A 23,389-nucleotide genomic window follows, 5' to 3' on the forward strand; every position below is an offset into this window, starting at 1 on the left:
GATTAGCAATATACTTAACTGATTTACTTGCTTACCTGTTCTTGTAGCTCATTGCTTTCTTCTCTGGTGCTTTTTAATTTTCTTTCTGGAATATATTCATCCTCTGAGAGTTTATGTACTCTCAGATAAATCAAAATACATTTGTCTTCCTAATGAATGAAGACTGTTACTCCAGTGTAAGCAATTGAATCCTTGAAAGCTATCTATAATGTGTATGTATATATATGTGTGTGTGTGTGTGTGTGTGTGTATATACATATATATATACATACGTACGTATGTATATATATATATGTATTATGTAAAATTATATATATAATTTTCCTTCTTTTTGAGCATTTTTGTTTGGAGATCTTTTCTACCCCATAAAGATTTTCCTTTCTTGTTTTGAAGATGCAATATGGCTTTATTCCAATATTTAATCATGAATATTTCCCTTTTTACAAGAGTGGTCTTCACGTTTGGAGTCAGCTAAAGTATTGAGAATGTTTCAATGAAGTATTTTGGCATTCATAGTTTAGGAAAATATTCAGAGAAGGAAATACTGCATCTTTTTGCTATCGTCCAATCTTACATCATCAAACACACTCAATGTACTGAATAAGTTTTCCTAATAATATACAGTTCACTGAATTATTTCTCATTGTACAAAAGGTGCTAGGAAATTAATTTCTTCTGAAAGAGTTAAAAGGTTAGGAAACTTTTTTTTTTTTCCAGATATCAATGCCCTTTCTTAAATGATAACTTCTCTGTCCTAATCCCCTAAAAAAATAGGAAGCTGAGGAAACTGAGTTAATCACCTCCCATCCCTTGTCCCATCAATACCATTTCTCAGCTAACTGTGTCTGCAAAAGTTAATTCATTAATCACTATCCCTTGTCTACCTGGTTCAACAAATGGAGGAAATTGACCTTGTTTCAGTCACCCAAATCACCAATTCCTCTTATATCCCCTGGAAATGCCTACACCTATTATACAACTTCTCTTTGGTCTGGGGTAAGCATATTATCCAGTTCTATAACTTGCTTCTCTTATTTCATATGGTGTCTTCTGAATTCTCTTCATACTGAGCCTCTATGTATTAGCATGCATTGCTGAGTGTATTTGTGGTCCATGTGATTATCTTGTAGAGATATGGATACATGTAGAAAATATTATACATAACGTAAGTGCTCCAAGCTCTGTTCTAACTCTCAAATGTGCTTAATTTCTTCTCCTTTATTAGAAATCACCCCCTCTCAGAGAAAGCACGTAAGTTAAATTATTAACTGTACATTTTCAATTTGGAAATATTATCATTTTTAAAATTTTCTAACCATTTTCTTTTCCTTCCTATTATTATTATTATTATTATTTTATTCAAGCATGTTTTTCTTTCTTCCTTCAGTCCTTAACATCTATATAGGAAACAAGTATACTAATTAGCACCTCAACTGCTCTGTGGCAAGAGTTATCGTTACAGACAGTCTTTCAATACTGGAAAAAAATAGCAGCCATGTGATCCTCCACAGTCTATTTTTATATAAATTAATAAAACCATGTAACAATTGTCTTTATCTGAAAATATTGTGACAGGGTCTGAATGTTGCAAAGTTACCACAAGGGTTGCTTATTGAGGGAAAGATTAAGCATTGAAAGAGAGGCATTGCTTTAATTTTCACAAAGGCAAATAGAATTATGTTTAGATTCTTGAAGTACAGTGCTCAGAAAATAATTATTACAGTAACAACTTCATAAAAATTAAAAAATGAGCTCATTTAATTGAATTACTTGTAATTGCTAATCGATTAGAAACACTTTCAGAAAGGTTATGGCATTCTTGGGTTTCAGGTTAGATAACTCTCAGGGGGAAAAAAGCTCATTAACAGTTCTGTATTTAAAGATGAAATAAATTAAGACCTAGGATTGCAAAGAATTAGACAATTTCTTAGAACATTTAAAATAAAATATTAAGAAAAGAAATATAGAACCTTAAAGAAGTGAAAGCACGAAACAAATTTCTGCAGTATTCAAGGTTGGAATATAGTTCATATCCAAACAATACATGACTACGTAGTATTAGTCCTCATAAAAATTGTTTTTAATTTTTATATAGTGGGTGTTTTTTTGTCGTTAAAATCACACCTACGATCAATAATCTAGGACTGGCCTGCAGTTCAAGGTCTCTGCAGCAAACTTAAGCCCTGTACACGATGTCAGCACCTCAAATACTGGTTACCAGTGGTGTGACCCTGGTGAATTGATTGAGCACTGTCTGTTTCCTGATCTGTAAAATGAGGTTAGTAATAGTTAGTGCTACTTGGTTATTTTGAGAACTAAATAATATAATATGTGCAAAGTACTTAAAACGATGCTTGGAATTGAGGAATATTGAGTAACTTTAGTGTTTGCTGTTATTATAATAGTTATTACAATAATTATTAATACTATATAATAATTCTTGCACTTTACTTTCTGTCCACTTGTACATTTCCCTTTTTGGTTTATATATAAAAGACAATTTATCATCCAGAGCTCCAAGTACGATCCATAATTTCCCTCAAAATCTCACCTTGTACATTTCTCCTCGAATGAAGCGGCATCCTCTTGTGACCCCACTATTTAAACATCTGTACCTCTTGACATGAGAAAGATTTTTCAAAACAAGCACGAATGATTTTTTCTGTTGACTACTCTTTTCTAGTGTTTTATTTGTGGGGACTGTACAGTTGAGAATTTAAAATGCCATCCTTAGCACCACCATCCCCCACCCGACACACACACACACACACACACTCACTCTCTCTCTCTTCTTTTATCCTCCGTGATTTTTTTCTCTCTCTTGATAATCGCTACCTTTGAATACATGTGAAAAATGGTAGGTAACTGAAAGGTCAATACTTTGTCTAGAAGAAAAAGAATCAGCAAACAGCCAAAATATATTTGGTTGCTCAATTTTCATGTCATCAAAGACTGATTCTTTGATGCAGTGGATAGGCCATAAGAAAAATTTAAAGCATCCTCTGTCATTTTCCAGGCAGCTGCTGTTTAATGAGAAGGAGAGAAAGAGAAAAGGAGAGAGGAAGAGCAGCAGGTTGAGGAGGGAGAGGGAAGCAAAAAAAGAAACATGCTTTGTAATGAAGGGAAGCTTGATAAATTCTTCACCACAAAATTGCTAGGGTTTGGATATGGGCTCGTATTGCAAGATTCAGACATTGTGTACTTCTGTTTATTCTGATATTTACATTTGTGGGTTTTCATCATTTTGTATGTATTTGTAGATAGTTTAGTGGAGCGGTAGATGTTATATTGGAGGTTCTCAAATACTGTTTTAATCTACAAGATCCAGTAATTCTATTTCTGAACTACAAGAAAATGTTAAAGATTTTATCTATCCATTTGAGAGATAGAGCAAGCACATGAGAAGGGGGGAGGGTCATAAGGAAAGGGTGAAGGAGAGGGACAAGCAAGCAGTCTACCCCTGAGCGTGGAGCCCCATGTGGGGCTCGAACCCAGGACCCTGAGATCCGGACCTGAGCCCAAGTTAGCTGCTTAACTGACTGAGACAACCAGAGGCCCCTCTACAAAAAAATGTTAAAGCTTGAAATAGGTGGGTGGATGGGTGTGTGTGTATGTGACAGAGAAAGAGAGACCGTTGAAGTCGTAAATTTTGTGTGTTCATGTTCAAGAGAGGAAGAGAAAAGAAGAAAAAAGAGAAAAACCTTAACATAATAGTCGGTTTCTTGGCTTGATCTCTGTCAGTAGTCCTCTCCCTGATCTTGCATATATGTATTTTCTGTATTTTTTGTACATCATCCCACAGTTCAAGACTTATGAAACTTGAATTAATTTTTTTCTATAAATAAAAATTGTTGTGACTTACCACAAACAGACCACATGATTTTATGAACTGAGAACTACCTACCTAAGGCAAAAGAGCCTTTTGCAAGAACATTACCTTGTTAACCAATTGATACTTTACGATCATGCTTTCATTAACTTGTTAAAGTAGTGTTATTTAAGTATCAGCCATGCACAGTTAGAAATATTTCAACCTGGAAAGTGCCTGGTGTTTCTAATACCACAGTCTACTAACTAGACACAAACAATGTCAACATATTTTGAAAAATACCTGATAGCATGCAGACCTAAAGTTTGCATATTCTTCATTCTTTAAAGAGTGCAGTATTCTTACACTTTCCGTCATCCCAAGCTTTTCAGTCATCATTCCAGTGTTCTCAAGCACTTAACAGTATTAGAAGTTTGAGGCTGTGCTGAATTGTTCCCCTTTATGCAAGTTTATCCCCTATTTGGTGACTAAAATATTTTTTCCTCAAACTTGAATTTCTGTCATGTTCTTTATAATATAAAGGATCAAAAAGAGCCTGTGTGATTATGCTAGTTTTACCTCGTCCATTCTGTCTCTTGCTATTTTGAATTTTATTTTTTCAAGTGTTATTTTTGTCCTTGGGTTTTTTTTTTTAATCTGCAAGTTACATTTTCATCCCATCTTTTTTTTTTCCCCTTTACGTTCTATCTTAGAGGTATTGTTTTATTAAAATTATTATTACAGGGGCACCTGGGTGGCTCAGTCAGTTAAGCCTCCAACTCCTAGTTTCAGCTCAGGTCATGATCTCAGGGTCCTGAGATGGAGCCCTGCGACAGGCTCCACACTCAGGAGAGTCTGCTTGAGGCTTCTCCCTCTCCCTATATTCCTCGCCCTGCTCACATACTTTCTCTCTCTCTCAATTAAAAAAAATTGTTACACTATTTATAGTTTTATCATTTATGGGAAATTTTTCTTCTGTTTCAGCATATATAAACTAATATACACTGGGCATGTATTAGTATGCCTTGCTACCGTGACCGTTTCTTGTCACTTTTTTCCTGCTTGGGTTCACTTTGTCCAGATCTTTTCTTTGCTCTTTGACATGTTTTGACAGTGTTCTCACCATATCCATATTGCTTGTTCTCCCTACTTTGTTACTGTTTAGTACCAAGTTATTTTCTGCTTTAATCACATTTCTATAGCCTGAAAGCATGACAGGTAAAGGAATAAGCTTGAGGGAGGCAGTATGCAATCGTTCTTGGAAAACCCAAGTTCTTTTTTGGTTTCTGCAATGATATTAAATGACCACATTCTGTGTCCTCGGTGTCTGCCGTAGAACCTGGCACATTGTTTAATGATCATTATAACACCTGTCACATCATTGGACGGTTATCACCCTTCTGCTCCAGAATGTTTCTTCTATTCATTATGTACTTTGAAATTTATACTTGAATTAGAATTAGCAAACTCATGCAATGCTCCATAAAACTGGAATTGGCACACTTTGCATTCACTCATTTTTTATTCATGCAAGCAAGACACGGGACTGTGCCTGCTATTGGGGAAGAAGTACATCTGCTGTCCTCGGGGAAGCCCTAGAAATAACAATGGGAAGAGGCATGTACTCTTTGAGTGAAGGGGAGAAATATTCAGGAACAAAAATACAACGTACCTTAAGTTTTTCACACCCTCCATGTAGGCAGCCCTTTCTGGAACTCACCATTCTTAATAAATGTAAGATAAGGACACAACCTCAGATTTTTATTCTTTATATCTGAGGGTAATATTGAGAATTTTCTGGCCTCTATTTACCTATCCTGTGCTCCCCTGGGTTTATTGACTTCAGTTATCTTGATTGCCAATACTCTTGGCAGTTTCTCCAGTTTCTACAATCATGTTGGTTTGCCTAGTAGCCATTTTTTAAGAATTTTATTTATAATGTGTATGTTAATATTTAAAGAAAATGATACTGTGTTGCAGTTGAATTCTGCCATTTTTACATTGTTGTTCAGGCTCAAATATTGGCCAAGATCCTTAAAACAATAATATGTACTCTGGCATTCTTTTGTTCTATCATCTCTCAACATTACCTTATTTATAAGGTAGTTTTATTCAATGCATATTTTCACATATTTACTATATGATACATCCTAGATGGTTAGTACAGTGTTCATACAGTGTTGGTGCTTCTGTTAATATTTTCTTTATTACCTATTAATATTATTTATGTCAAAAGACTAAGAATTTCATCTATTTAAGAATTTAATTTATACTCTTGTTAAAAAGTTCACGAACAAAGATACTTTGAATTTGCTGATATTTTATTTTATTTTTTTATTATATTAGTCACCATACAGTACATCATTAGTTTAAATTTGTTGATATTTTAAATTTTACAGTAACATCCTCATCTAGTAAACTATGTTTTGAAAGCCATTAAATCTTTTTTTAAAAAAAATATGCCTTTCAACTTAAACACGTTTAGCAATGTGATGTTCATATTTGCCGTGTTCTATTAGGATCAGTAAGAAAACTACTAGGTTGTGGGTTATATTTGGGTATCAGAAAGTGATCTCGGAACTTGTGCATAACCAGAATCTACATCCTTACCAGCATTTGTTCTTTCTTGTCTTTTTGATGATAGCCATTCTGACAGATGTGAAGTGGTATCTCATTGTGGTTTTGATATGCATTCCCTAGTAATTAGTGATGTGGGGCACCTCCTCAAGCTGGCCACTGCAATATCCTCTTTGGAAAAAATCTTTCTTCAGGTCTATATTTGACCAAATCATTTGTTTTCTTGCTTTTTTTTTTTTTTTAATATTAAGCCCTTATCAGATATATGGTTTGCAAATATTTTTTTCCCATTCCGTAGGTTGCCTTTCCATTTTGTTAATCATTCATTTTGCTGTGCAGAAGCTTTTTAGTTTGATAGTTCCACTTGTTTATTTTTTATTTGGTTGCTCGTGTTTTAGATGTCATATCAAAAAAATCATTGCCAGGACCCACGTCAAGAAGCTTTTTTCCTATGTTTCTTCTAGGACCTCTCTGGTTTCAGTTCTTATATTTAAATCTTTAATCTATTTTGAGTTGTTTTTTTTTAAGATTTTTTTTAGAAGATTTATTTTTATTTATTTTAAAGATTTTATTTTTAAGCAATCTCTACACCTAACGTGGGGCTCAAACCCACAACCCTGAGATCAAGAGTCGCACGCTCCACTGGCAGCCAGCCAGGTGCCCCTGAGTTAATTTTTTTAAGTGACATAAGATAGGGATCCAGTTTCAGTCTTTTGCATGTGAATGTTCAATTTTCCCAGCCCCAATTACTGTCTTTTCTTCATGGAGTATTCTTGGCTTCTTTATCAAATATTAGCTGTTAGTATTTTTGTCTCTTTTAACTACCTCTATCTTTTTTACATTACAGAATATGAATATATCCACTTACTGTTCTTTCTTTCTAGTTTTAATGTGTAATATATTTTTTTTCACTGTAAGATGCTTGAATTTTATAATAGCTTAGAAAAATGTGGAGGTGTTTAATAGGTGAAAATATGTTGGCGTTGTTAAAGCTAATTGCCCAAAGATTTGTAAGTGAAGACACATTTAAAGGCACAGTAAATATGGTAATTGCTGCGGTGAATGTTGTGAACTTTCAGTATACAGAACAATAGTTCAGCAGTGCCCTAGAGACGTGTCATTTTTAACACATTATTTTTGATATCACATCTCTTAGACATTTGCCGGCAAATGCCAAATTTATTATTGAATATATTTTTCTAGTTATTATTTATTAAATCATCCATAATCAATTACAAATTATCATTACAACTCACAGATCTAATTTACAATCTAGTAGAAAATATAGAGAGTTAGGTTTTAACATTTGTGGCAATAAAATATCTTAAAACAAATATATTTACTTGGTTGAAAAGCAATTTTGAGGGAAAAATAGGCTAAGATTATTAAAAGTATGATACCACAGCCACCTGGTTTTTCAAAGTAAATGCAAATGACAGAGCTTGCAGAGTTTTAAAAATCAAAAAATCAAGTATATAAATTTTAATGTTTAGTAAAGAATAAAAATAATTTAGAATAAATTGTTAATCTAAATTATTATTAAATTAGAAGAATAAATTATTTAATTTAGAAGGATAAATTGTTTTTTACTGTTTAGTTCCACACTCTGTGAAAGATGAATTGCAACAAAATATGTTCACTCAATCAAAAAAAAAAAAAAAAATCATTCTTCCAATTACTGAAATTCAACATGAATATCTCTGAATGTAACTGATACTTAAACATCCTTCAGAGTGAGGGGTTTGAATCTCATGCTGAGGTTACAAGTGGCATGATTTGCAAGATCTACTTTTAGTTTGAGATTTTCAGTTTGTATTGATCAAGATGGCTTTAATGTTCCCTTCAGCCTCACTACACTTTAGACAAAGCTTCTTCCAGACTATAGGCCCCTGACCTCCCCTTTCTTAGAGTATTTACTTTAGAAAACTTGTAATTGTAAATTCTTTCTCTGCCCTGTTGAGATGTAAATCTTTTTAAAAGCTTTTTGCAAGTTTTACAACCCAGAAATGGTTTTCTCTAGGAAGTAAGACCCATTTATTTGAAATGTAATCATCAAAGGTGACCAGTACTCTTATCTCTTAGTTTCTGTGAGAGAATAGGGAGCTAACTTCCACAGGTGCCTTGCTCCAAGTTGTAAAACTGCCTTCTGTCATAAAGATATGACAACCTTATCTTTCTTTTGGATAAGCCCATTGAGGAAACACAGATGACCTATAACATTCTCCACTAAATTTCCACCAGCTCATTCCAGCCCTAAGGAATAATACCACCCTCGACTTCAGTGGAGTTGAGTTTAGACTTAGTTCCAACCTCTCTCCCCTGTAACAATAGTCTTTAAAGTCTTCCTTGCCTGATTAACTTTATCCAGTGTAATTTTTGCCTTTACAGAATCAATGTTCAAATTATTTTAGTAATTTATAAAGGGACATTTAACTTCACTTGTTTTGTTATATGGTGGGAAAATAAAGCAAAATAAATAAAAATATCTGAACTTGAATAAGATAACCTGGATTTGAGTTTGTTTTCTCCATTTGCAAATTATTAAAGGATATAGTTCATATTTCTCCTGTGATCAAGTAAACGTTAACAACACACTAAAGAAGGGATACATACATTCCCTAGCACTTGCCATAGACTGAATGTTTGTGCTCACCACCACCCCCAAATTCATGTATTGAAACTTAATCCCCATTGTGATGATATTTGGAGGTGGGACCTTTGGAAGGTGATTAGGCCATGAGGTTAGAGTCTCCGTGAATGGAATTATTACCCTTATAAAAGAGACCCCAGAAAACTATCTTACCCCTTCTGCCATGCGAGGGCACAGCAAGACAGCCATCTAAGTGGGTTCTCACCAGGCACTGAATCTGCTGGTACCTTAATCTTGGATTTCCCAACGTTCAGACTATGAGAATTTTCTGTGTATAAGCCACCCAGTCTTTTGTATTTTTGTTATAGTAGCCCAACTGGACTAAGACAGCACCTTGTACTAATTTAGCATTATCAGATTCATTTTTGTTTTCCTTCTAAAGGACAGACATAGTAATGGCACAATGTATGAATAATTAACAAGGTGCATGAATAAATTTGGTCTGAAAATTACTTTCTAATATTTTGTAAATAGATACCTCTAAGTAAAAAAATATGCTAAGATACGTTCTTAATGTGGTTTGATTGTAGTTCTGGCAAACATTAGCACATCAAAAGATGAATCAATTTAAATGTGAAAGGACACAATTTATATAAAAAGCATATGCTAATTATTATTCTAAAATAGTAAAGCAGAGCCCTTATGAGATTCCTATAGACATACCGTCAAATGGCGGTGTCTGATCGGCAATGACAACACTCTCAGTCCACGTATCTCTTCTAGCTGTGTAATATGCCTTTGATAGAATACTAATGTTACAAGAATTATAATCCCACTCACTAATTTATAGTTGCTTTGTGAAAGTGTTCTCTGAGTTGAGTTTTTCATCAGGAGTTCCTGTCACTCACTCTGATTTTAGTTAAGAAAGCCAAAAAGAAAGTCAGAAGCTATCAACAAAAAGGCCAGCAGATTTGCTTACACAAAGATGAAGATATTCTCTGCATTAAAAATCATAAATATGGGGCGCCTGGGTAGCTCGAATGGTTAAGTGTCTGCCTTCGGCTCAGGTCATGATCCCAGGGTGCTGGGATCGAGCCCCACATTGGGCTCCCTGCTCAGCAGGGAGCCTGCTTCTCCCTCTCCTTCTCCTGTTCCTCTGCTTGTGCTCTCACTCTCTCTGTCAAATAAATAAATAAAATCTTAAAAAAAATAAAAATCATAAATACGGTTAATAGACAAGAAACATTTGGGGAGGGGGAAATATTCACAACAAATATAGAAGGCAAAACATTAATAAAGATTTCCTGAAGTACAGAAAATTAGAATAATGGACAAAAGAAAGATACAAGCAGTAGATTTAAAGAAATAAACTAATTTCTCAACAGGGATTCTCAACAAAACCACCAAATGTTGAAAATTAAAGCAGTTTAAGTTGTCCATATATTAGAATATTTAAAAATATAAGAGTGTTAATGCACAGTATTATTAATAATAAAGTGATATTTTATCTGAAAAGTTGATTCCTACAGAAATAGTTAAAATATTTTGCACATATATATATATATGTGTATATGAATGCTCACTGCAACATTGTTTATAATGGCCACATGTTACTAATAACATCCATATCCACTTAGTAGGGAATGGTTAAATAAATTGTGAATTATTTATATAAAAGAAAATTATAAAATCATTAAATATTGTTACCAGGAGCAGAGGCCTAAAAGTATGTTTTAGGATGAGAGATTTTTTTAAAAAAGGAAAATAGCAAGTTGCAAAGTTATATGTAAGAAAGTATATTTCATCCCACATATGTTAAAAACAAATATATACACTTGTATCTTCACACACAGAAATGTACAAAAATATTTTGCATATTCATATCAAAATTTTCATGATTGCCACCTATGGGGTGTTGAGAGATTAGAGAATTAAGTGAGAATACACTGATGTGCTGTTAGTTTGCTCGTGTTGCTTTACTTCTGAAAGAGAGAAAATATAAAAAGGTTGACATCAAAATTATTCCCAAATTTGATTATTTTAGAATAGTGATTTTAGTTGGAATAAACATTTACATAGTTATATTATTAAAAATTTTAGTGATGGGGAAATAACTATTGAATTAATGTTATTAGATATGCCGTTTCTTTGTAAAATTATATCCTATCCTTACAATTTTTATGCTTGTGGATATGTAAAATTTTTTAAATTTATTTTGAATTGATCACTTTGGGGGGAAATGATTAAAAGAGGTATTAGTGGGGCGCCTGGGTGGCTCAGTCGGTTGAGCGTCTGCCTTTGGCTCGGGTCGTGGTCCCAGGGTCCTGGGATCGAGCCCCGCAACAGGCTCCCTGCTCAGCGGGAAGCCTGCTTCTCCCTCTCCCGCTCCCCTGCTTGTGTTCCCTCTCTCGCTGTGTCTCTCTCTGTCAAATAAATAAATATTTAAAAAATAAAAATTAAAAAATAAAAGAGGTATTAGAATTTACTATGAATTCTTATCAGTGGTAGTTGACTGGAGCTCCATGGTGATCACTTAGCCAAAACCAGATGTTCTTAAGTCATGTCCGATAATCACATTTTTATCAGATAACATTTATTTCTGACAATAACTCACCAAGTGGAACCCATATTACTGCTTCCGTAGGATATCATATTTGAGAGAGTAGACTATCTCTGATCTTGAGCTAACCGTAATTTCCAAAGCCAGCCTAGCTGGTACAAGAGTTGGGCATAAACCTTCATTCTGCCATTAGTATTTGGCTCCACTACTTTACAGAAACTCTACCTTATTTAGTCATTCATGTAACCTATTTCTTGTGTTTCAAGCTGAGATTAGAATTCAACCACATCTTCTTTTGGTTTTTGTTTTATAAGTAGTTGTATCACTATTCACTACTAGAATTTTAAAGTTATCATTGCCAAAGACCTTCAGTTTAAGGCTTTGCATATTCATTCATACTCAAGTAGAGAAAAAGCACTTCCGGTGGAGGCTGTAATCCATGTTTTTTGCAAAGCATCTGCTAAACGTGTGAACAGTAGCTCAATGAACAGTAGCTTTTTCTGTCTCCTGGTTTCTGAATAGATTGATGGCAATAATGGCTAACATTTCTAACATTCTTATAATGTACCAGGTAAAATTATAAGTTACTCTCTTATTTATTCCTCACAGCTAGTTGAGGTGACTGGAATTTTATTCTTTTTTCACAGATTCAGAAAGTGAGGAACAAAGAAGTGAAAAAGTTATCCAAGATCTTATTTCTAGTAAGTAGTGGGGCTCTGATCTGAATCCAAGCCATTAGCTTTCATTTTGTGTTTGTTTGTTTGTTTGTTTTGTCCTCCCCCCCTTTTTTTTGGCTTGGTTTGGTTGTGTTGTGTTGCCCTGTATTGTTCATTTCTGCCTTTAGACTGCATTTCAGGTGGGTTATCAAATCAATCCAAAAATAAAGAAACTTTTTAGGAAGTTGAGATTCAAAACCAAGCAGCCTGACTCAGAAGCCATGCTCTGAACTACTGTTCTGTACTAACTAGATCTATTCCTATGTCTGTATCTATGCTTTTATTTACCTGTTGATATATTTATATTTACAAAACATATATATGGATACACACACACATATATATGCTTAATTTGCATGGAATGCATAAACACACAGTTTCTGTATTTCAGGAAAAATATATACTTCATGAATTCTATTTTCCTCAAAACTAGCTCATCGACACAGGTCTACATATGGAATTAGTTCCTTTGCTGTGAGTCAGAGACAATTTACTGTGGCCATCTGAGATTGAAAACTAAGAGAGTTTCTTTGTTCTCCAAACAGAGACAGAGAATCTTTATGCAGCACCATAGTTGTCTACACACCACTTCCAGGGAGTCAAGGGAGAGTTTTGCCTCTGAGAACCTCTAGGATTGAGCTTAGCCAGCTTCCGTTTTATCACCCACTGTTAATACCCGGCAGTGGGTTATTTGTGGGTTGGAATCTGTGGTTAAAAGAGAGGCTATAGGGACCCTGGACAAAATTACTCAACTTCACTAAGCTTAGATTTACCCCTGTGTAAATGAAGGATAGGCACTAAACACTCTACTGTTTGTAATAAGCTTCTGGTAAATTCTCAGTCCCCAATAAAAACATAATTTCCACAAAATAAAAATTACTGTCATAATCACCATCAACAAAAAAGTTGTCTTTTCTGAGAGGAAAGAGAAAGTAAGTGCAAACAGTGTAAGTTAGGGGCAGAACAGGAACACAATCTGAGAGTGAGCTGAGGAAACATGCCCCTGGGGACGTAGAATTAAATAAACAAGAGCCCAGGAACAGAAGGGAAACCAAGGATCCCTTTCATCCTGTACCTACAATAAAAAGAATATGGAGACAGATGCTGAAATTTGAGGAACTCCTTTCATTTTTAAGTTCAGCATTTTTTGGTATGACTCAGGGGTATTGGACAGTTCTCTAAAACTTTAGAAAAAATTCCTAAGAATATTTATTTTCACTCTCTTATATAAGAATATTTATGTTGAAATCTGGAAATTCTCAGGAAAAAATGTTCACAATTGGAAACAGATCATTATGGGCTCTTATGAAGAAATCTCCTATAGTTGTAAAAAAAAATAACCATGATATAGACATGGTATTATTATCTAAAATCTCTTGTTTCAATGCAATAAATAGAGGTAGAATGGTGGCCACACAGTGGTAAGTGTGAGTATTAATGAGGAGTTTAATGCCTTTTCTTTCATAAATTGAAAGCAGTCAAGCAAAGTCTTCCTAAAAGGCAATGAGAAATACCAGAGATATAGATATAGATAGACATATCTCTGTCTGCCTATCTATCATCTATTTATCTATAGAAAGCTAAGGATTCAAAACATTACACATGCAGAAGTCCTAGTAAACCTATGAAGAGTGAATTATTAAGTCTGCCAAAGTTTATACTAACCCGAGTGCATGGGAATATTTATGCTCATTGCTTTGTTTTTAATAGCAAAACTGGAATCAATGTAAATTCAAGACTTGTTGAATTATGATAGTTGTCATTCAATAAAATATCATTTATTAATTAGGAAGAATAAGGTAGATCTAGGAGTATAGACACGGGAAAAACAAATCTAGGATAAAATAAGGAAAAAAGCAGATTACAGATTAGTATGTGTACGTGAATATAGACATATATATATGTCTATAACTATATACATGCGTGTATGTGTAACTATTTGTATAAAAGATGTGTATATGTAAATACATGATTATGTGTATTTGTTTATATGTTATGAATTTCTGGAAATATACAAGAATATGTAAAAGGTGACTACAAACAGGAACTTGGAAGATGAGCATGACAGATCAGAAAACTATATTTTATTTATTTTACATTAGTTTAATAGCTTTTTTTCTTGAAATATAGAATTTTATTTAGAAACTGTTTAATGTAGGGTGGCTCAGTTGGTTAAACATCTGCCTTCAGCTCAGGTCATGATCCCAGGGTCCTGGGATGAAGCCCCACATCCAGCTCCCTCTCCCTCTGCCCCCCCCACCCCGTTCTTGTGCTCTTGCTCTGTCCTTCTCTCTCTCTTTCTCTGTCTCTCTCAAATAAGTAAATGAAATCTTTTAAAAAAAGAAACTATTTAATGTAGAAAAAAACCCTGTCAAGAAAGACCAGGTAGAAAATGGGTTCCCAATAAAATGGAATTTTAGGGCAACAAAAGTCTAAAAGGCCACAAAAGAGAAATAGCACCACTGTTATTGGAACAATGGCTACTTACTTGCATTTTTTGGCATTGTTAATCACTGAATCTGGTTTTCCTCTGAATTCCACACAAAGCTTGCCCTACACAACAATTTTATCATAAAATACCTGCTTTCTACACACATTTTAGGACAAGCTACCACCAGAAACAAATCAAAACATCAGGAGATGAACAGTCTCACTACTGGGTGTCTCACGTTTTGCAGAATCCTGCCAAACAAAGGAACTGAATAGGCTAGGGGCAGAGCCAATGAGGAGGCGTTAAGGAATGAAATATGTTAAAGAATAATAATTCAGACATGGTACTGTATTTTCTGCAAAAGAAAATTCACATTTAGCAAACACGCTAATGAGATTTATCTCCAAAGAGATGAGTGCACTGGCAAAGTATTCAAGTAACAGTGGAGGGCTGTGGACAGCAGGTACCGAGAACACCAGCCTTGCAGATCTCAAGGTAGCAATGGCCTTCACTGGTCACTCCCTTTGCCGGGGTTCCAGAAAGAACTTGCAGCATGACCACCCACCTGCTGAATTTAAACTCAAAGCAGCAAACTTTAAGGAGGCAAAGAGAGGTCCGCAGTGGGTGAGGGAAACAGAGAAGAGAAATGTGTTCAAGGTAAACCTAAAAGACAGTAAAATGGGGCACAACCCCCATTATAAATCCCAGAGATGGGGGGCAACTCCTCATAAGTAGTTGTTAGATTTAAAAACTGGACACACCTCATTTCCCAAAGATCATAATACATAGGGATTTCAGGGATAACTGGAAAAGTCAGCAGAGAAATATTCAGTGAAATTCAAGCTCTTCAATTCAGTCATCTCACGGCCGAAACACACCTTCTTTTCATCCAGATGACAATGCTTCTTGCTTCTTAGAGCAGGGATATCACTTGTCTGTAAAGCCAAGAGGCTTGACAGTGCAACTTTTTAAACTTTGCTTTCGGGCCAAGGTCTAGGCCTTTGCAGATTCAAGCAGCCCTGCAAGGCCTGTGAACAGCAGATTCCAAAGGTCCAGAGGTCTGACCCTTCCTTCCCAGACACAATGTCAGACACGTAAAATCTCCTGTCATGTTACATTTTATATTTTGAACTATGGAAGCATATTTTAAACACTCTTAAGGCATTTATTTATTAAAACGTTCTCTGCCAAGATTTCACATTAGCTTAAAATTCAAGTCAGTCTTTACATTTCTCTACTGAGGACTCCACCTCAGTGTGTTACATAAAAACACCTTCTCCAGCAATGAGTGGTACCGGCGTCCACACAGTGAGCCCCATGATCAGCCTCTTTGTTCCCTAGGTGACCCAACTAGATGTTAATAGTGCTCTGCTACAAAGCTCCTAACCCAAACTCGTCGGAAAAGGAGTAAAACTTTTGCAAAGTGCACTTTAAGAAGAGGTACTTTTTGATTATGTAAAGAAACCAGTGAGACCTCTAAGAATAATAAAAGGGAGTATTTCACAGTTACATGATTTGCAGTGAGGACTTAAGATGTTTCTGTGCTGGTCCAGGCTGTGAATACTCTTCTTGTTCCTCCTGTGGGCCCCCTTCAGCAGGTAGCACAAAACCTTTGTCTGTGGCATAGAGAATGTCCACAAATCTCTGCAATACAGTGTTGTTTTCCCTCTCATTCTCTTGGCAAATCAATTCCATGTTCCTTAGCTTTCCAACGTAGAAATCTCTTTTTTTCTCCAAGTCTTAGACAGTGAGTTTCATTACATTGACCTGCTACATCAATTCAACTGCTCTGTCATCCCTGTCGCCCACACCAGGAGTTTTTCACACCACACCCGGGCCGGCCTCCGGGGTTGCAGCGGTTCTCTGTGTTGCAGTGGGCTTCTGGGGAGCTCACTGCTAGAGCTGAGAGGATTCTTGGGTTTGTTCAGAGCTGGAGCAACCAGGGAGGGAGCCACTGCAGTTTCTGGACTGTGTCTGACAGCTACAGGCTCATAGTCTTTTCCGTCATAGTTTGCATCAAAAAACTTCTTGAACCACAGAACAAATTCAAAGTTGTCCTGAAACTTTCCTTTTTACTAATTTGTCCACAGAAGTTATTTTGTCAACACCCATTCTTTTAAAACCTGCTGTAGTATTTTGAAGTTCTGGATGTTTTTGTGTTCTAGCTCAGCCTGGAAGTTCACTTTCTTCAAGGTAACAGAGCCAGGGAACCACATGTCCATAAACTGACAACAGGCAGCCCGTGAACACGACTGTTCCATCTTTGTCAGATTCAGTGACAGAGACTCCTTGATCCAGGCCAGCATGTCCTGTCGACTTAGCTTATCGCTGGTGACTGACATTGAGTATACGTTCACTACCATCTTCCATTTTCAGTGGAACTGCATGCCCTGACTGTGCCCAGCTTCGGTTCAGTTCTCTTGTCTTCTCATTCAAACCACTGGACCTAGGTTTTTGTTTGTTTGTTTGTTTGTTTGTTTGTTTTTTAAGTAATCTCTACACCCAACGTGGAGCTCAAACCCACAACCCTGATATGAGGAGTTACATGCTTCACCAGTTGAGCCAACCAGGTGCCCCTCAGTTTAATCACTTTTTAAATTTTTGCCATGCATACATATTTTTTCCCTCACAATATCTTAAGGTCATTTAAAAATGCTGTTGTTTACTTCCTTATATCAAGAACTTTATATATACTATACCTCTCCACATACAATAGTACGTCTCTCAATTATGATGATGGAAAGAAGGGCTGGATATTTCCCCTCAATCTTGTTCTGTGTAGGCCAAATAAAGTTGAACAAAATGGAAAACAATACATAATGGAAAACAAGCATAGAAATTTAAAACTTATTGATTCTCTGTTCATGGTTTTATTTGTCGAAATCTCAAAAGGACTACACTGGGAAAGAGTGATAAATATCAATATAAAGAAAAAATAGGGATATAACTAGAAAAAGAGGGCAATTATACTTAAGTGCTAAAGAAAGGGATGAAAAGAAGAGTACATTTAAAGAAAAGGAAATAATTATACTAAAATGGTTATCATGGCCATTAACAGCAGGCCTGAGGACAGCAAATACCAATGGCATCGGCTGTTAATGCTGATCTCATCAGGTGGATCAGAAAGTCCATGTTTCTAGGAGGAAATGCAACCCATAGCTATAATTTCTAATTCCATAACTACTCTCTTTTGAACAGGGTAGAAAAGAGTCCCTGCCAGATCCATTCAGATCATTTCTTCTCTGCCTAAAGGCCCTACATTGTAGAAAAGCACCATAAAAGAACTTGTGACTTGTCTCTCCAATAAACCACTAAATCTGTCGATCAAAATGTTAAGTTTAAGAAGAGGGTTGCAAAAAAAATTATATGAAACAAACATGTAGGCACGTAAATGTGAATACATGAATACACGCAGAAAGGTCTGGAAGTTTAGACATTAAATTCATCATGGTTACCTCTTAGGAGAATGATTTTGTGTATTTGACATGGAGAGATACTAATTTATCTGGGGTTTTTTTGTTTTTTAGTTTTTAATGATAAGGTTTTATTTGATATTATGTTATTTTAAAAAGTGAGGGGTGCCTGGGTGGCTCAGTCAGTTAAGCGTCTGCTTTTGGCTCAGGTCATGATCTCAAAGTACTAGGATCGAGCCCTGCATCAGGCTTTCTGCTCAGTGGGGAGCCTGCTTCTCCCTCTGCCCTCCACTCCCCCTGCTCATACTCTCTCGCTCTCTGTCAAATAAATTAAAAAAAAATCTTTAAAAAAAGTGAATAAAAAGGATAGATAAATAAGTTGACGATAGATAGCTAGATATACTTCAGGAAAAAAAGGATGATCTGCCAAATTTAAGATTTTATCTGAGTTTTTAAATATAGGTTTGAGTTTCAAAGAACTCTTACCACATTGAAAAGCTAAATAAAATGTGTTATGTTTTTTATTCCCAATTCCAATTTAGACTTTCAGTATTCACTTAGGCCTATGAGAGACGGGGACATAGGTGTGTTTATCTGTCAAGCAAACTGAAACTCCACTGTGCTGTCCTGTAATCTATATTACAAGGAAAGAGTTAGCTCATAAATTATTGGGTTTATAATAGCTTATGTCTTCCAATTTAGCCTCTACTATTAATAAAGTTAGTACTTTTTCTCCCTCTACTGTCTGTCTTAGTTCTCAATTACTTCAAAACTCAGAGAGGAAGAGAGGTATTCTTTGGTAAGCCCCTTTAATATTTCATGTTTTATAAACTATAAGCATGCATGCTCTGCCTCCATATAAAATAAGCCACAACTGATCCTATTTTATTTATTTTTTTAAAGATTTTATTTATTTATTTGAGAGAGAGAGTGAGAGAGAGAGAGCATGAGCAGGGGTGGGAGAGAGGCAGACTCCCCGCTGAGCAGGGAGCCTGATGCAGGGCTCCATCCCAGGACCCTGGGATCGTGACCTGAGCCGAAGGCAGACACTTAGCTGACTGAGACACCCAGGCACCCCACAATTGATCCTATTTTAAATAACAAATGTAACCTCATAGAATTCCAAAAATAAGACATCAGCCATTCCTATTCTCTGACTAAAATGAAATAAATCTAGAAATTAAGAATAAAAGCTTAAGGTCAAAATTTACCGGGGCGCCTGAGTGGCTCAGTCAGTTAAGCGTCTGACTCTTGATTTCGGCTCAGGCCATGATCTCAGGGTTGTGAGATGGAGCCCCAAGTCACGCGTGGAACCTCCTTAAGATTCTCTCTCTTCCTCTCCCCCTCCCCACCTCTAAAAAAATTAAAATTTGCAAATCAAAGAAAAAATTGAAAATAACAAAATATTTTTCCTAAATATAAAAAAAATAGTTTTGAAAAATACATGTATGAGTTTGTCATAGCTGAGCAGAATGTAGATTATTTGAATCAGTGAATAAAAATATTTTTAGGGGCTCCTGGCTGGCTCAGTTGGTGGAGTATATGGCTCTTAATCTCAGGGTTTTGAGTCTGAGGCCCACTTTGGGTGTAGAGATTACTTAAAAAATAAAATTTTTTAAAAATATTTTAAGACAGCAAACTTTGTCATTTCCATACTAATCCATGCATCCGGAGTATTCTGATTCTTTTCACACAATTTACATAACAAATCATCTTAAACTCGGTGTCCTAAAGGAGAGGGAAGAGGTAGGTATACCCTAAAGTTACTACTTTTAAGATCACTTTCCCAAATTTGCTTGAAATTAGCAAGGCAATAGAATCTTAAAAGATGATTAAAAATTAAACTGGCTAGGATTTATCAAAGTAATTATCTCACCAAATAGTATTTTAATCTCTTTATTACTCATCTGTACTTCCTTAAACCTAATTTTTATTTGTTACACATACGTGAAAACTTTCCTGCTTCAGAGTCAAGTGTAGACTCCTAGGGGAAAGTTATGATCAGAAATGGTTCTTTAAAGCTCTGTGGCAGGCAGAGGACTTGTCTTTTATTTTTCCCCATGACTAACCTTGAATGATGATATCAGTCAGATTTCAAACATGACCCTCAAATTGAGTAATTGTAGAAGAGTTTAATAAATATACTATCTTACCAAGGTGTGGGCAGGAAGCCAAATAAGGAAAATACAGGAAGTAATGGACTGTCCTAGTACTAGCAGTAGTCCACCAAAAACATACAGAAGCCCAAGCGGTGAGCAGAGGGATTTGCAGAATAACCCAGGGAGAGAGAGAGAGATGTAATGAGACATACGCAGCCAAAGAAGACAGCACAGAAGACAGCCAGGATTGACCTTATTCTCCTAACCTCTTCTGGTGCTTCTACCGGTGCTCTTTATTCTCTACCCTTAACTGTAGTACAAAGGATCCCTCTAGTGAAATCCATAAAGGTCAGTCTCCCAGGGCATAAAGCAGGGTTGGAGAAAAGTAAACACGTACCTGGAAGGACGGTCAAAATAAACCCAGCTCACACACCATGAAGATACGAACATAGAAAATGGTATTTGGCATTAATACTAAGCCTCAGAACTGACAGACCTACGTAATAATTTTTCATCTTTGAGAGAGCATTCCAGTGCCTCAGCAAGAAGAGAGGATAGTGAGGACATTGATGATATTGAACCAGAGGTAAAACTTAAAAGTTGTATTCAGCCCTTTTGGCAAGTCTAATCTTTAGAAATATCTTAGCCTCTTAATAAAATAGAAACACACTAAATTAGACTGTTTAAGCATGCCTTTCTACTTAACCTTCAAAAAACGCAATGTGAAAACAAAAATATGACTTCTAGTCAAGATCTTATAAATGCCTAGGGAGAGGTAATTGCCTCTTTCACATGCCTCAGGCTAACCTTCCTCCTGCAGCTGTAGGAACCACCTCTGTCTGTCAGAATGGTAGCAGCAGACTTCCTTTTTAAAGAAGTGTCATATAGACTTCATCAGCTTCGATTTGAGTATTATGTTGCTTAGAATATGCAATGAATTTGAGATAGTGTACAAACTGGCTTAAGAGAGTAAGAAATATTTTAACTGCCAAGTAGTAATAGATGTTGTCACTTTAAATAAATTAAACATTATGACAATAATATAATTTCCTGCTTTTTAGAGTGTATCTTAGAAGGGTATAGCCCTGTTTCTGATCTAATCAGAGATGTGATCCAGTTGGGGGTTATTCTGTTTTACCAGTTGGAGTTGAAGATTTCATCTAAATCAGGGCTCAGGGCTGGTGTGGTGTGTGTTTTGGACAAAAATTAGGGGAAAGCTGGGGGAAAAAGGAAGACTGGTGTGGTGTATATTTTGCTTGTTGAATCAGATGATGTTTGAGACCCAAATGGAAATCTATCGTTTTCCACAACAAACACTGAGAAATGAATAGTTTAAAATGGTATACCAAGAAAATCAAGTAATAGTCCAAAAGAAGACATTAATAATAGTCATTAGTATTAATTTAGCAGAGCTACATCCAAGTCAAGAGATAAATCCTGGACCATAAGTATAGTCTATCATGATACCATGAGGAATAAAATTGGACACCTCCCCACTCCCACCCCTTAAGGAGCCTAGTATATTTAGATAAGCTAAGCTTTAATTACTCTAATTACTTTAAAACCATATGAATACTTTGGCAACATTATATAATATAAAAATATCTTTATTCATTTTTACTCCATGGGATATTTATTGAATGCTATTGTGCAAGGCATCGTTTGGGGCACTGAGGATATAAGATAAGCAAGACAGACAAGAATCTGACCTAATGGAGTTTACATTCAAATTCACAAGACAGTGTGTAAATAAAACAAATAGATGCATAACAAAACACAAGTAATGTTATATACTATAAAGAGAAATGAAGTAGGATGAGGAGACAGAGTCAATAGAAACTGTTTCAGATAGGATAGTGAGAAGGTGACATTTGAACATAAACTTGAATGAAGTTTGAAAGCCAAACATACAAATATCTGGGGGAAGCCTATTCCAGAGGAAGGAAGCATCAAGAGCAAAGGTCTTGAAATCGATTGGTAATTGGCATGTTCATAAACAGCAAGGAGTCTGCTGTGTTCTAAGTATCAGACAGAAACAGGCTGATAGAAGATAAGTCAGAAGCCAAATCTCATATGGCTGTTCAGGTAAAGGAAAAGGGTTTGAATTTTATTCTAAATGTGATGAAAGGCCTTGGGAGATTTGGGGTAGAATAATGAGATGGGCTGAATCAAAAACTGGCCACTCTGTATTGTCTACAAAGAATAAACTTTAAGGGAGGAAGATTTATTCAGGGAGACCAGTTAGGGAGTGATGATAGTAGTTTAGATGAGAGATGATTAACAGTCTTACGCCCTTAGAACTTGTGACCTGCTCTTTTAACACTCATTCCGTATATCACCTTTATGCTTGTTTTGAAATCAAAACTCTATTCCTTTCTATATTTCTCAAATAATCATACAGCTTTTTCACTTAGAGGTAAGAGGGCCATTTGAAACACTGGGTCTGGGAAACATGCATAAGCTAAATGTGATCTGACACCTGCAATAAGTCTCTGATGGTTTCTCTCATTATTTGCCAAAACATCCTCCACTTACTATTTTGCATTTGCTTCGTAAAACTCAGCATCATCTTCTGTCATCTCTGGACCAGCTGTTCTGATTGTGAAACTTCAAATAGTTCCTCTAATCACCAACCTCCCATGACTGTGTTTTAAGTTATGAAAACAACCTGGGATATATTTAGAAATCAAGAACAAAGCATACATGAGACTCTAGATTTAACAGCTTGTGGCTTTTAATGGCATCTGTCATCATGTCTCTGAAGAGCTATTTATCACCACAATTCCCTACTGTACTGTTTTGAAATGGTGGCCTTTTTATCTTCTTCACCCAAACATTTCATGTAAACAAAACCACTAGGATAAGAATAGGAATATCATATTTGATAAAGAACTCATCCCTGCTTTGGAAAAACTTAAAGTATCTGGCATCAGATATTCAGATAAAATTAAATATGGGATTGTCGTTCCATAATACTCATTTCCAGTATTACCAGGTCACATGACATCATGTTAGACATTTTCTCCCCTTCCCACAAGCATAGGCAGCATGTGATGCAGCAGAACAGAGTGATGGGTAAGAGTAGGAGAGCTGATGTTAATGGTTTGTTCTATGCCATTGAGCATGAGTGTCATCTGCATGGGCTATAATTACCTCATTTGAGAAATTAGAAATTTCAATTAAATATATTTAAAT

The 23,389-nt window shown here is 35.7% G+C and overlaps 1 pseudogene; it reads right to left on the reverse strand.

The window, feature by feature from the left end:
* Nucleotides 1-16,188: 16,188 nt before the first annotated feature.
* LOC118536254 (microtubule-associated protein RP/EB family member 1 pseudogene) lies at nucleotides 16,189-17,045 on the reverse strand (annotated as a pseudogene).
* Nucleotides 17,046-23,389: the final 6,344 nt, after the last annotated feature.

The sequence above is a fragment of the Halichoerus grypus genome, chromosome 12 (assembly GCF_964656455.1).
Source record: "Halichoerus grypus chromosome 12, mHalGry1.hap1.1, whole genome shotgun sequence".
Taxonomy (NCBI): Eukaryota; Metazoa; Chordata; class Mammalia; order Carnivora; family Phocidae; genus Halichoerus; species Halichoerus grypus.